We start from the raw sequence: 15,078 nt of genomic DNA on the forward strand, positions 1-15,078 counted from the left end.
TTTCTGGGTCAGGGGAAAAACTTGCAACAATGCTTGTAATTTTACTTATTTTTTAAAAAATATATTTGCCTTAATGTAATACAAATTAATTATCTTACAGTTCTGGAGGTCAGAAGTCCAAGAATGGGTCTTGGGGGCTAAAAATCAATGTTGAGGCAGAGCCGTATTTATTCTGCAGACTCTAGGGGAGAATCTGTTTCCTTGCCTTCTCCATCTTCTAGATTCTGCCCACGTTTCTCGGCTTGTGGCCCCTTCCTCCATCTGCAAAGCACATCACTTCAGCATCTGATTCCCTCTTCACATCTCTTCTCTGTTCTGACCTCCCTAAGGACTCTTATGATTACATTGGGCCCAACTGGTTAATCCAGGATAATCTCTCTATCTCAAGATCCTTGATTTAATAACATCTGCAAAGTTTCTTTTACCATGTACTGTAGACTGAATGTCCATGTCCCCCCCAAATTCATAGGCTGAAACCTAATCCCCAGTGGGATGGTACTAGGAGGTGGGAGTTTGCAAGGTGATTAGGTGATAAAGGTGGAGCCCCCATGAATGGGATTAGTGCCCTTATAAAAGAGACTCCAGAGAGCTCCCTAACCCCTTCCCGTCTGTGAGGACACAGCAAGAAGACTGTTACCTGTGAATCAGGAAGTGAGTTCTCACCAGACACTGAATCTGCCAGTGAGAAATAAATGTCTGTTGTTTATTGGCTACTCAAGTCTATGGAATTTTGTTATAGTGGCCCAAACAGACTAAGATACCATGTAAGATAACAAATTCACAAATTCCTGGGATTAGGATGTGTATATCTTTGGGGAGGGGGCCATAATTCAGCCTAACACAGTGAGATTTTATACTGTAAGCTGCCTACAATAATACTTCTACAAACGAATAGAAAACAGAATTTTAGTTCTGGTCTAGATTTTATTAGTTTGCTCTTGTTGCCCAACTTGGCATTCAAGTAGCCAGAGCTAACCAGCCATGGGAACCTCTGAGAGTTTTCAAAATCCCTCCAGTGTTGAGATGCATAACTACCACTTGATAAGGCTAAGAGACATGGGGTGTTTATGACCCCTCCACTCTATGAGCTAGCCAAGACATGGCTGCTTTAATCCTTTGGGATATTTCCAACTATACTCTCAACATCACACAATGCTCCTAGTGACAAAGTCTTAAAAAAAGAACAGAGTCCATGAGGAAAAGGAAGCTATTACAATCAGCAAGATAAACAAAAGCACTGGAGTTCCTTGGTGGCTCAGTGGTTAAGAATCTACCTGCCAATGCAGGGGACATGGGTACAAGCCCTGGTCCGGGAAGATCCCACATGCCGTGGAGGAACTAAGCCCGTGCACCACAACTACTGAGCCTGAGCTCTAGAGCCTGCGAGCCACAACTACTGAGCCCGCATACCACAACTACTGAAGCCCGTTCGCCTAGAGCCCATGCTCTGCAACAAGAGAAGCCCACACACCGCAGGGAAAAGTAGCCCCTGCTTGCCGCAACTAGAGAAAGCCCGTGCTCAGCAATGAAGACCCAACGTAGCCAAAAATAAATAAATAAAAAAAAATTTTAAAGCCCTTTTTTATAGTCACCCCATGAAAATAATAAATGCCCCAAGCTAGAATGTCATAATGTGGATTCTATCTTCCATTCTGCTTTTAAAGAAGTATATCAAATTTTTTAAGCTAATATAGAATTAGGCAAGTACATAAAAATTTTTTTTACACTTAGGAGTTTCCAGAGTAGATTGTTATTTCAAATGCAATAGAAACTGCAAATGACTCTGTAAAACAAGGACAAATCAACAACAGAAATGGGCTAGGTGAGCTGAGAGACAGTAGTAATCTCCATCTTTAGATTGGAAATTTGTTGCTTAATAGTAAAAGGAATAATACAGTTTACTTTAAACAATATCTTTACCTGAAAGCCTCAAAGCCCACTCCAACAAGTCAGTGGATATCAGCATTTTATATAACTGAGTGAATAATGACTAAAAAGAGATTTTTGTGTTCAAGATATGCAGATGTCACAATCAATTTGTTGCACCATGGTATCTTTGCAAACGAGCTCATTTGTTTTCACTGATCTCTTACCCTTAGATATGAAGAAATGGAAGAATAAAAGGTCAGATGGGAGGTAGATAGGACATCTACCTGAGACAATTAAGACGAACACCCAACAACAGCATCCAGGTCACATAGTGCCTACCTCTGACCTAGTAATGATGGGAAAGTAGTCCTGAATTATAGTCCTGGCTTCTTAGCTGAAAACTTGTCATGAGGAACACCTGCTTAATTTCTCAGTGGCTATTTCTTTACCTGAAAAATATCAATAAGAATAAGAAACTTGACAGGGACAGTTCCACATTTCATCTGGAGTTCTAAGGTTGATTTGTCAACAAACAACTGTGCAATGGGGGCTGATGGGTAGATACAGAAGCAAAACAGAGAGAGTGCAGAATCCAGTGAGCTCTTAACAGGCAGCAGGAAGATTGGCTACAACTCATGCTGGGAGGACGAGAAGAGGTGCCGAATTTCATCTACCTACATCAGAAAGTAAAGATAGGTAAGGATGAAGTTTGAAAGACAACCAGAATGTATGATGCTCTGAATTGAGAAATGTATAATTAACTCCAGTTCAAAGATGTGGACTCGAGAGCCAGATACAGAAAGGCCTGGGCTTGTCTATATGGGGTTTGGTGGATCCAAGTTCCCACGTTCTGCCTGCCCTTTCTGGCGTGTTGCCTTGAAACACTCTCAGGTGCGGTAGGACGCTAGCGATGCTTACTCAGCTCCCCTTAAGTGGATGAGTTTGCAATCCTAAAAAGGTATAAATAATAAACATATAGATGGTGAGGAAATAAAGTTTTGATATATACTGTGTAAAACCAGGTGTGAAAAGTTGTATAATCATTGTGCCTCTTTTTATAGGCTTTATTCAGTTTTCAGTGGTTTGAAACATTTCAGATAATCTGATATACTAGAGAATTTAACATCTAATTTTAATTGTAATCCTTAGGAAGATTTAACTAATTCAGTGTGCTGTCAACATTTCAATGCTGAAGAATTCTGATTTTCTAAATGTATATGTTTGATTTTTAACATATAGAAATGTTTTAGAAATTTAACCTTACTGAATGTATATTTTGATTTGCTGGATTTGTAAGAGTTATCCAAATCCTTAGCAAGATTTCACTGTTAGATTTGTAAGGCTCTCTCTTAGGTGCTTGCAAAATTCTGACTTAAGGAAAGAGCTTAACTTTCCTATCAATACATAAACTGTACAGAAGAGTAAGTTCTTTATAGAAGAATACTAGCTAATGAACGCAGAAGGAATGATAGACCTGGAATAGCATCATTCTGCAAGCCCTAATAAAGCAATGATTCTGGGCAATAATCATCACCTGGCAAAGTCATCAGGTAAGAAGCTGAAGGGTTGTATTAACAATGGATGCATCCAGCTGACAAAACGTGAACCCTTGCATCATTTTTCACATCACAAAAAGAGAAACAACCAGACCATATGTGTCTCCTGATAGAAGTACACGACACTAAATTGAATGTATTCTTGCCCAAAACCCAAGCCTGAATGTGATAACTCTCTAGATTACGGTTGTCAAATTTAGCAAATAAAAATACAAGATGACCAAATATTGCACTACTGAGCACTCTTACACTAAAAAATATTCATTGTTTAGTTAAAATTCAAATTTAATTGGGTGTCCTGTATTTTATCTGGAAACCCTACTCTAAATCTAACTACCAGTTCACAGGAAATAGAATGAATACAATCAACAAAATCTAGAATGTAGAAAACTCTCCAGGACACATGTCCTTCTACAAATAATTTGCAAAGAAACAATAGTTTATTTGCTAACTGGAAGAAAAAAACAGTTTATTCTTTGACAGAAAAATTGCAAGGATGAAAAAGGGAGGAAACCTACAGATCCTTTGGATTAAAAGAGACTTGATAGACATGGCAATAAATTTAAAGTGTGGACTTTGGATCCTGATTGGAATAAACATTTGTGACACAATTTAGGAAATATGAAAACTAACTGAATATTTAGGAATCAGTGTTAAAAGTTTTAAGTAGCATGGTTGGATTTCACAAGAGAATTTTTATCTTTTAAAGATACATATTGAAGTGTTATTGATGAAATGATATGATGTCTGAGACTGGCTACAAAACAATCCCGTGGCAAGTTGGGAGGGGTAGGGTGTCAGGAATAGAGATAAAAATGGGATAGGCAGGTATTGACAATTGTGAAAGCTGGTGAGACGTATGTGAGAGTTCATTATACTATTTTACCTTTGTAAATATTTGAAAATTTTTTAAAGTTTTTTTAAAAAATTAATTTACTTATTAATTAATTTATTTTTGGCTGCATTGTGTCTTCATTGCTGTGCATGGGCTTTCTCTAGTTGTGGTGCACGGGCTTCTCACTGAGGTGGCTTCTCTTTGTTGTGGAGCACAGGCTCCAGGCACGCGGGCTTCAGTAGTTATGCCTCGTGGGCTCTAGAGCTCAGGCTCAGTAGTTGTGGCACATGGGCTTAGTTGCTCTGCGGCATGTGGGATCTTCCTGGACCAGGGCTTGAACCCGTGTCCCCTGCATTGGCAGGCGGTCTCCCAACCACTGCACCATCAGGGAAGTCCCTAAAAACTTTTTTTAAAGGGAGGTGTTTAAGAAAAACTGAGGGGTAAACATGTAACTTAAATAGAACATTAATTATGACCCAAAACAAATTTGCATGCCTTCATAATAATTGAAAGGAATGATAAATTTAAGTTATGTTTTAGTAAAAATAAATATGCTATTTTTTTTCCCCTTGGGGGCTCCCAGGAATGGAACTGAAATGTACACAGAAAGGACCAGTTTAAAGATGGGGAACTACATAAAAAGGAACGAAATTGGGTCATTTGTAGAGATGTGGATGGACCTAGAGACTGTCATACAGAGTGAAGTAAGTCAGAAAGAGAAAAACAAATATCGTATATTAACGCATATATGCGGAATCTAGAAAAATGGTACAGATGAACTGGCTTGCAAGGCAGAAATAGAGACACAGATGTAGAGAACAAACGTATGGACACCAAGGGGGAAAAATGGGGTTGGGGGTGGTGGGATGAATTGGGAGATTGGGATTGACATATATACACTAATATGTATAAAATAGATAACTAATAAGAAGCTGCTATTTAAAAAAATAAAATAAAATTCAAAAAAATATATGAACTGGAAAAAAAATAAAGATGGGGAACTAAGTGGAAGAAGCATTATGGAAACAGAAAAATGTATGTCCCACATTCTTTCATTTCACAATGGCTAGAAAATACGACTGAAGTCAGAAGCCTCCACATAAAATTAGAACTTAGTGAGAAACCTTGAAAATAATAAGAGCACTATTGGTGCAACATCGTACCTGGTTAAAGACCATTAAAAAAAAAAGACCAATTTAGCAAATATTTACAAACCATTTCCCACAATATTTAAGTTATGACACCGTAACTTATGTATGATACCATAATGACAGATACCAGTTATTACACATTTGTCCAAACCCACAGAATGTACAGCACCAAGAGTGAACCCTAAGGTAAACCATGGACTTTGGGTGATGATGATGTGTCAGTGTAGGTTCATCATTTGTAATAAATGTGTCACTCTGCAGGGGGGGGGGATGTTGGTAACATAGGAGACTACATATGTGTGGGGAAGGGGGTAGATGGGAACTTTCTGTACTTCCCACTCAACTTTGCTGTGAACCTAAAACTAAAATAACAGTCTCTTTTTTAAAAACGTTAGGTTCCCTTTGATCATCACTGCCAATCTTGGTCTCCCTGCTGCTCCCAGGTAACCATAGCTATTGGTTTAATGTGTGTTCTTCCAGAATGTTCTCCATGCATTTATAGGTATATACAGGTACCATAGAAAATGCATAGCTTCATAGTGTGTTTTTGTTTGTTTGTCTTGAGTTCCTTTCTTGCTGTCATCTGACTGATAAAAGACCCTTGATTAAAGGTTAAGGGATCATTAAGATACTGATGGATAACACTTTGACCTGTGGCCCTTTTATACACCATTTGTTAAAAAAAAAAAAAAAGACTCGAGAATAAGAAAAGCTACCAAGTTGCTAAGGATTTGGTTGAGTAGATAAAACTTGGTTTGTTACTTTGAAAGTGGTATTAGTCTGACAAAATTTATTGTAATTGTGGGTGCGCCAGAGGAAAGCTGTTCCTTACGGCCAAAGGTTGGTCTGAATCCCTGAGAGAGGTCTTGCTGTTCTCCTGGTGAACAATGTCATATCAACATTGGACAGGGCCACTCTGAGACCATGTGAAGCAAGACGAGAACAAGACCACCTGGGAATCGTGTCTAAACACAAATAAAAGCTGAACACTATCCAAGCCCTAAAATACCAGCCATCCCCCTCTCCCAGCCAATATGAGTGATGGTTGCTTCTTTTTTTTTTTTTTTAAATTTTATAGCTACTTTTATTTTTATTTATTTATTTATTTTTGGCTATGCTGGGTCTTCGGTTCGTGCGAGGGCTTTCTCTAGTTGCGGCAAGTGGGGGCCACTCTTCATCGCGGTGCGGGGACCGCTCTTCATCGCGGTGCGCGGGCCTTTCACTATCGCGGCCCCTCCCGTTGCGGGGCACAGGCTCCAGACGCGCAGGCTCAGTAGTTGTGGCTCACGGGCCCAGCTGCTCCGCGGCATGTGGGATCTTCCCAGACCAGGGCTCGAACCCGTGTCCCCTGCATTAGCAGGCAGATTCTCAACCACTGCGCCAGCAGGGAAGCCCGATGGTTGCTTCTTTACCAACTACAGCTGTAGCCTCACTCTGGTCTCCCCTCTCTCTCATTACGTTTTATTAATGTATCTAATCATAGAATTATCCTTGCTTCCGACAGGAACATAACATCCAACCCAGAGCAAACCTCCACTTCCATGAACTCACATCAAAATCACCTAACACAAGTGCAAACCCTATAAGAAGGTCCTTAGAGCAGCCTCTCACCAAGATGCCCCAGGTTCCAGGGCAAGTGGTCTCCCTCTCTGCAACAGGCAAAATCTCACCTTGTTCACCTACAAGTGTGATTCTGATGATCTTCAGCTGGATGGTGTTGACAGAGGTTTGCTTTAAAACTTTAAACCAGTTATAAGGACTTCCCTGGTGATCCAGTGGGTACGACTCCGTGCTCCCAATGCAGGGGGCCCAGGCTCGATCCCTGGTCAGGGAACCAGATCCACATGCATACCACAACTAAGAAGTCCACATGCCATAACTAAAGATCCCATGTGCTACAACTAAGACCTGGCACAGCCTAAATAAATAAATATTTTAAAAAATATTATTAAAAAATAAAATAAAATAAAACCAGTTATAAGATAAATAAGTACCAGGAATGTAATATACAATGATAAATATAATTAACACTGCTGTATGTTATATATGAAAGTTAAGAAAGTAAATCCTAAGAGTTCTCATCACAAGAAAAAATATTTTTTCCATCTTTGATTTTTGTATCCAAATGAGATGATCTTCACTAAACTTACTGTGATAATAACTTCATGATGTATGTAAGTCAAATCCTTATGCTGAACACCTTAAACATATACAGTGCTATATGTCAATCATATCTCAATAAAACTAGAAAAAAAACCTTTAAAAACAATGGATCCTGCCCCCAAATTTGTACTCATAGGTCAACCCTCCTTAATGATTGCTTCCCACAGTGAGTGGATTTAGTGGTCGCCTTTCCAACCTCTATTTCCCATTGCTCTCGGTAACCACTGCTAATCTCATTTTTTCAGGTAACTGCCCCCACTCGGCTTACCTGTTCAACTCCTTGGCTTCCGGGGGCCCCAGGGACGCAGGTCCTCTCTATGAGGCCAGTGTAGACCTCCCTCCTCTCACGGGGTCCAGGGAGCCTCCAGGGCCACCCGCAGGGTGCTCCGAGTTTGCTGCCAAGCACTTTCCCCACAGCTGGGGGCGCTCAAGTCCTCACTACACCGGGAAGCCCAGAGGCAGAAGGACTGGAAATGGAAATTTGATTATTATTCCACAATTTTAAATGTGCATACGTGCATTTTTTGGTTTGTTTTACACAATTAGAATACTAACATAAATATAAGTTCTTTATCATGTCTTTTTCTCTTAATATATTACCATTATTGGCTCCACATTGCTCCAAACTTTTTTTTTAATTTTTAAAAAATTTTTATTTATTTATTTTTTGGCTGTGTTGGATCTTTGTTGCTGCACGCAGGCTTTCTCTAGTTGTGGCGAGCGGGGGCTACTCTTTGTTTCGGTGTGCGGGCTTCTCATTGCGGTGGCTTCTCTTGTTGCGGAGCACGGGCTCTAGGAGCGCAGGCTTCGGTAGTTGTGCCTCGCCGGCTCAATAGTTGTGGCCCACAGGCTTAGTTGCTCCACAGCATGTGGGATCTTCCCGGACCAGGGATCAAACCCATGTCCCCTGTGTTGGGAGGCAGATTCTTAACCACTGCGTCACCAGGGAAGCCCCACTCTAAACTTTCTGAATTCAAATTTCTTGGAACAGACTTCAGCTAGCCTGTTTGAGATAGAATCCCTCTTTCCTTTTACTCTTTATAATTGTCTTTTGAGACTATTTTGGAAGAAGAGCCAAGTTTTCTTGGGCAGCATAATCATTCCAAGGATTGTAATATACATCATGCCAAAACTCTTTAGGGAAGGACTTTTTTTTTTTTTAAATTAATTAATTAATTAATTTATTTATTTATTTTTGGCTGTGTTGGGTCTTCGTTGCGGCGAGCGGGGGCCACTCTTCATCGCGGTGCGCGGGCCTCTCACTATCGCGGCCTCTCCTGTTGCGGAGCACAGGCTCCAGATGCGCAGGCTCAGTAATTGTGGCTCACGGGCCTAGTTGCTCCGCGGCATGTGGGATCTTCCCAGACCAGGGCTCGAACCCGTGTCCCCTGCATTGGCAGGCAGATTCTCAACCACTGCGCCACCAGGGAAGCCCAGGGAAGGACTTTTAAAATCTGATTTTAGTTGTCATTAGGTAATTAACTAAGCTATCAATATTAACCTTCAAGTTTATTACTTCAGGCCAATACCTCAGACCAAACTGGTATCACATCTGAAATGTGAAACACACCCATAAAATTTACCTAGTAATAAATCTGCTCAACAGAAGTCTCACAATATAAGCACCTATTCTTTGGGCGTGTGCCTTTCTGACCCATGTAAACATTTTGCCCCAGATACAGCTATCCTGTTTAAAACAGAATTGAGGAACTGGAGTGGTTTGCTCCCAGCTGTCTCGAATACACAAAATTCTTCTCAGTCAAGCACTGAGCTGCCTATAAAACTTCTTTTTATATTTAAAAAAGTTGCTCGTTTGTTTTTGACAAGGAAACCTTACAATACTTAACTCGTTTTTTGTTACATTAAAAAGTCAAAGTAACATATTAAAAAAACAAATAGTACAAAAATATTAAAAATAAAAAATAAAATTATTTTCCATCCCAAACCCCTCCAGGCCTATTCTCCGGAGAACATTCCTTTTAATAGTGTATCCTTTGAGAAATTTTCTCTGCCTTTATAAATGTATATGTATATATCACTTAAAAAAAACAGAAAAAAAAAAAAAAAACAGAAACAGGACCATACTGGATACAGTTTGTATGTTCTTTCACTTAACAATATATACAGCAGCACAAACACCCTGCATCCATGTTTTTCCAATGGTGGCATAATATTCCATTGTATGAACACATCACAATTTATTTAATCAGTCCCCGATTGACGAGCATTTAGGTTGTCTCATTTTTTTCCACTATAACAAACAATGTGAAAATAAACATGCTCATACAAGCGTTTTCCTGCATTTGTGTAACTGCCTCTGTGGAATAAATTCCTAAAAAGGAAATTGAGTCTAAGGGTTGGGTAGTGAACAGTTTGAGAGCTATTGACAAATTGTTTTCTAAGAAGGCTGCACCAATTACCACTCTCACCTGCAGTATATAATGCTGCATGCTTCCCCACACACTAGCCAACATTTGTGCTTCTTCAACTTTTTTATCTTCGCCAGTCTGATAGGTGGAAAAATGACATTTCCTGTGTGTGCTTTTGTGTGTGTGCCAGTCCACCATGAGTGCAAGGTTACTGCCATTTCTGAACATGGTGACTCAATTTAATAAATCAAGGTAGTAACAGGGATGGTTGGTTTTTCAAAAGTTTATCCTTACGTCTAAGAGTGATTAATCGGCTTTGCAGCCTAAATTGGAAAGATTAATTATATACTGAGCAGTGCTTGGGAGTCACTTTCTGATTACTCTTTTTTTCAAAATTTGTCTACTTTTTATTTTATTTTTTGGCCACACCACATGGCTTGCAGGACCTTAGTTCCCCGACCAGGGACTGAACTCACGCCCTCAGCAGTGAAAGCACAGAGTCCTAACCACTGGACAGCCAGGGAATTCCCTTCTGATTACTCTTTGATCTTAAAATGTCAAGCTAAGAATTGAGGGAACTAACAAGATGACATAAGGAATGATTACAATTTTGATTCAGTTATTTATAAATATCAGCACATGTCATTTGAAATCATGATAATGAGGACAATGAATGTTGTATGTGCATGTGAAACAGGCAGTCCTAAGAATAGCCTAAGAGAAAAGGGAGTACAGTACATCTTCAAACTTTGCCTTACCTCTTATGAATAGCTTTGGAAGAAAGTTATTACTATCACTAAGAGAAATTTAAAATTCCTTACTGAAATTCATTTAAAGTACCTTTTTATTTTAGAAGAGATTTAGACTTACAGAAAAATTGCAAAGATACTACAGACAGTTCCCAGACACCCCACACCCAGTTTCCCTATTTATTAACTCCGTATATTAATATGGTACATTTGTCACAATGAATAAACCAATGCTGATTGGTACATTATTATTAACTAAAGTTCATACTTTACTCAGATCTCCTTAGTTTTTCCCTAATATCCTTTTTCTGTTCCAGGGTCCCATCCAGAATGCCACGTTACATTTAGTTGTCACATCTCCTTTGGCTCCTCTGGGCTGTGACAGTTTTTCAGTTTTTCAGTTTCCTTGTGTTTGATGACCTTGACAGTTTTGAGGAGTCCTGGCCAGGTATTTTGTAGAATGTCCCTCAGTTGGGATTTGTCTGATGTTTTTCTCATGATTAGACTGGGCTTATGGATTTGGGAGAGGATGACCATAGAGGTAAAATGCCCTGTTTGTCACATTATCGTATCACACTGTCAACATGACTAATCACTGTCACTGTTGACCTTGATCATCTGGTCGAGTGACATACATTTATTAACTTTCTCTGTTGACATAAGCAAGGTTACAGGACATGACGAGTTGAGTCCTGAGGGTTTCCAAAGTAAATTGTGGTGGCGAGGCTGATTATTAGGCAGTTAGGAGACCCCTCATTCTCTAGGAGACCCTGCCAAGGGAGGAGAAAGAACTCTATGCCAGAGCATAATGAACTTGGAAGCAATCTTGGAAATTCAGAAATATATTGTTCAAAATGACCCCACTGGGGTAAGTACTGTTACTCATACTTTACAGAAGAGGAAAGTGAGGCACAGTGCCAAGGATACAGGCAAGCTGAGATGCAATCCATGCATTCTGGCCACAGGGTCCAGGCTCTTACCACTGTGTGTACTGCCTCACCAATGCTATCTTTTGTCTTAACTTGCATTTCCCAGATTACCAGTGAGATGGGGCATCTTTCCTTTGGTGTATTGTCTATTGGACTTCTTTTCAAGACCTCATTTTGGACAGGTGATACAAAGAAGGAACCATGAGGAACAGATTCAGGGTGAGACCCCAGAGTCAGAGCTGGCAGAGACCTGGAGGGGTGGCATCCCATGCCCAAAGTGGGGGCCCTGCTGGAGCCAGCAGCTGGGATCATCTCAGGGTATAATTTAAGCACGACCCTTGGTGAGGATCGCCAGATTTAGCAAATAAAAATACAAGATCTGGGACTTCCCTGGTGACTCAGTGGTTAAGAATCCACCTGCCAATGCAGGGAACATGGGTTCAAGCCCTGGTCCGGGAAGATCCCACATGTCGTGGAGCAACTAAGCCCATGCGCCACAATACTGAGCCTGCGCTCTAGAGCCCGCGAGCCACAACCACTGAGCCCGTGAGCCACAGCTACTGAAGCCTGCGTGCCCAAGAGCCTGTGCTCCGCAACAAGAGAAGCCACTGCAACGAGAAGCCCGCGCACCGCAACGAAGAGTAGCCCCCGCTCGCTGCAACTAGAGAAAGCCCACGCGCAGCAACGAAGACCCAACGCAGCCAAACAACAACAAAAAATACAAGATCTCCACTTAATTTGAACCTCAGATGAACAACTTATATGTTCCAAGTGAAATTCAAATTGACCGGGGCATCCTGTATTTTAACACTCCCCTTGGCTGCATGACCCCCAAGCCTGATTTCCAGCCCTCCTAGATTCTGTGAGCCACTTCTCTTTCACTGATTATTCCCAGCTGTGGTAGAGTCGGCCGTGGCTGAACTAAAACGCTTTACACTGTGACTCTACCGACATGGGAAGACAAATGGAAGATCTAGAAGGCTGAGGGTTTCAAGAAAAAAAATGGGAGAGAAGACAAATTCTTTGTGTAAGAGAAAACAGTCCAATGTGCTTCATATGCAAAATGTCTTTCTAGAGAATTCCACTTAAAGTGTCTTTATAAAACAAATCATAACATCCACTTGCTTCCTTTATTTCTGGTACATGCCTGATCCCCATAAGCTTTGGAATTTGCAACACCTGAAATAGTTCCGCCCCTTTTCCTCATAGGTGAGTAATTAGAGATTTACAGAAGCTCTGTGCCTGCACTACAGTCACACAGCAAAGCTGGGGTGGGAACACAGGTCTTGAGATTCACAGCCGCTATTCCCACCACTCCAAACTTCTAACCCAGAAGACCCTCGTTATAAGCATAGTGCACACTAAAATGCAAGATCATGAAACAGAAGGAATCACGTCTAATGAACAAGCATGTTTCTACAAAGGGTAGCACAGTGCCTGAAACCGAACGGATACTTGTTAAGTGGATGGGTGGAAAAGTAGAATCTGTCCTTTAAAAAAAAAATTCGTTATTTAAGTATTAATGTATTGAGATGTATTAAATGTTTGCCGACCCAAAGTTGATCTTTGAATGAAAGGACACAATGAGGTAGGTAGAGGGAAAGCCATGTGTGAGAAGTTTTCATACTAGAGGAGGTGATGGGCAGGACTTCAACTAGCTTTCCTTTTCCGATGGCATATATCTGTTCAATCACCGGATCGATGAATATAGATGAATTGAGCAGATCTTTCATTTCACGACTGGAGAACCAGGTATAGACTAGTCTGGTTTAATCTTTATCGGCAACCTCACTTCAGTCTTAGGAATCTATCAGATTCACCAAGTCTAGATCTCTGCTGCCACCTAGTGTTAACAGTTTCTCAGGTTTAAAAAGGTAGAAAGTCAGGAAGCTCTGTGCTCTGAAAAAATTTCACCTGGAGTTCCTTCGACCATTTCTATTTCAGGATTTCCAACTCTATCAAAGGTTTTTGTGGGTAAAACAAGAAACAGTATATCTTCTATTTGTACTGCACAACTATTTTACCTCTGTTGCGTCTGATGTGTCCAAAATGTTTACGAAGGAAAAAAGTTTGATTAAGAAACAGGTTGGCCCAAGCCTCTTAAAGCCAGCAAGTTTTGCTGGGAAAAGTGGGACATTTTCCTGATAGGAAAGAAAATCCACCTATTTTGGATACCAATGTTGATCTTTTCTCCCTTCCTTCCATTTCTGATCTCCATTAGAAAAAGAAGAAAAAACACAGACGGTTTTGGAGGTGCTCTTCATCGATTCTCTCTAAATCAAGTTATGGCAGAAGACAGTAATGTCTGGCCTGGCCCCAGGCCTTTAAACCAGAGTTACTCCCAGTTTGGACACAGAGGCATCTAGCATGGAGGGCCAGGTTATGGAGGCCAAACTTTCAATCTTCTGAAAGCACAGAGAGTGAGAGAGAGTGCTTTCCTGCGTGGCAATCCAGAGCCGTGACAGCACAGCTGAGCTCAATGAGAAAAGGGACGTCATTTCTATCTAATCGTTTGCACCCTTTATACTGTATCTTGGCTGAACGTAGCCAAATAAAGACAGTACTAAGAGATTGTTATGAGAGTTATGTTACTGTAAGAGAAATATTTTTATGATAGAAGGAAAAGCCGGATACTCCTGTCTGTGCTTTTCTTACCTTTTTTTCTGTTAGTCCAAACTAAACGAATTTATCCATGGGCCTTCCCATACAGGACTTCCCAAACCCTAACAGGCATCCCCCTTGGTGGCAAAGCTGGGGATTTCTGCTACTTGGTTCGGGAGGTAATAACCAGTCTCCCAGGATTAGTTGTATATTTTCAAAGTGATGGCCGAGTTCACATCCGTTATCTATTCCTGAAAGTTTTGACTGCTTTTCAATCACAAGTCTTACTGGAAAATAATGATAACTGCCATAAGGGAACAGAGTCAAAGGACTAAAATCGGAGCGAGAAACTAGATTTTGACATGAGCTCAAGCACTGGGGGAACAGGAAAAGATTGTTCTCTGCAAATGGTGTGACTTCATTGAGGAACATGACAGATCCTCAGTACAGTAAGTCCCCTACATACAAACCTTCAAGGTGCAAACTTTCAAAGATGAGAACGTGCCTGTCCAATCATGTAAGTTAGTTCACGTGTCTGGCATACATTGTCATGTACATGCATCCTCCACAAGTGATTGTGCTTTTGTGTACTTTATTGTACAGTACTGTTGCTGGGCAACACGAGGAGCTTACTAATGAAGACCTGATGGAATTGGAAGCCCAGAGAAAGGACGAAGAGAGACAAGAGGAAGAAGTAACTGAAGATCCGAAGAGATTCACAACGGAGGAAATGGCAGGGGGATTTTTTTTTTTTTTTTTTTAATTATTAGCACCTTTAATTATTATTTATTTATTTATTTATTTTTTGGCTGTGTTGGGTCTTCGTTTCTGTGCGAGGGCTTCCTCTAGTTGCGGC

The sequence above is a fragment of the Balaenoptera musculus genome, chromosome 19, assembly GCF_009873245.2.
Source record: "Balaenoptera musculus isolate JJ_BM4_2016_0621 chromosome 19, mBalMus1.pri.v3, whole genome shotgun sequence".
Classification (NCBI taxonomy): Eukaryota; Metazoa; Chordata; class Mammalia; order Artiodactyla; family Balaenopteridae; genus Balaenoptera; species Balaenoptera musculus.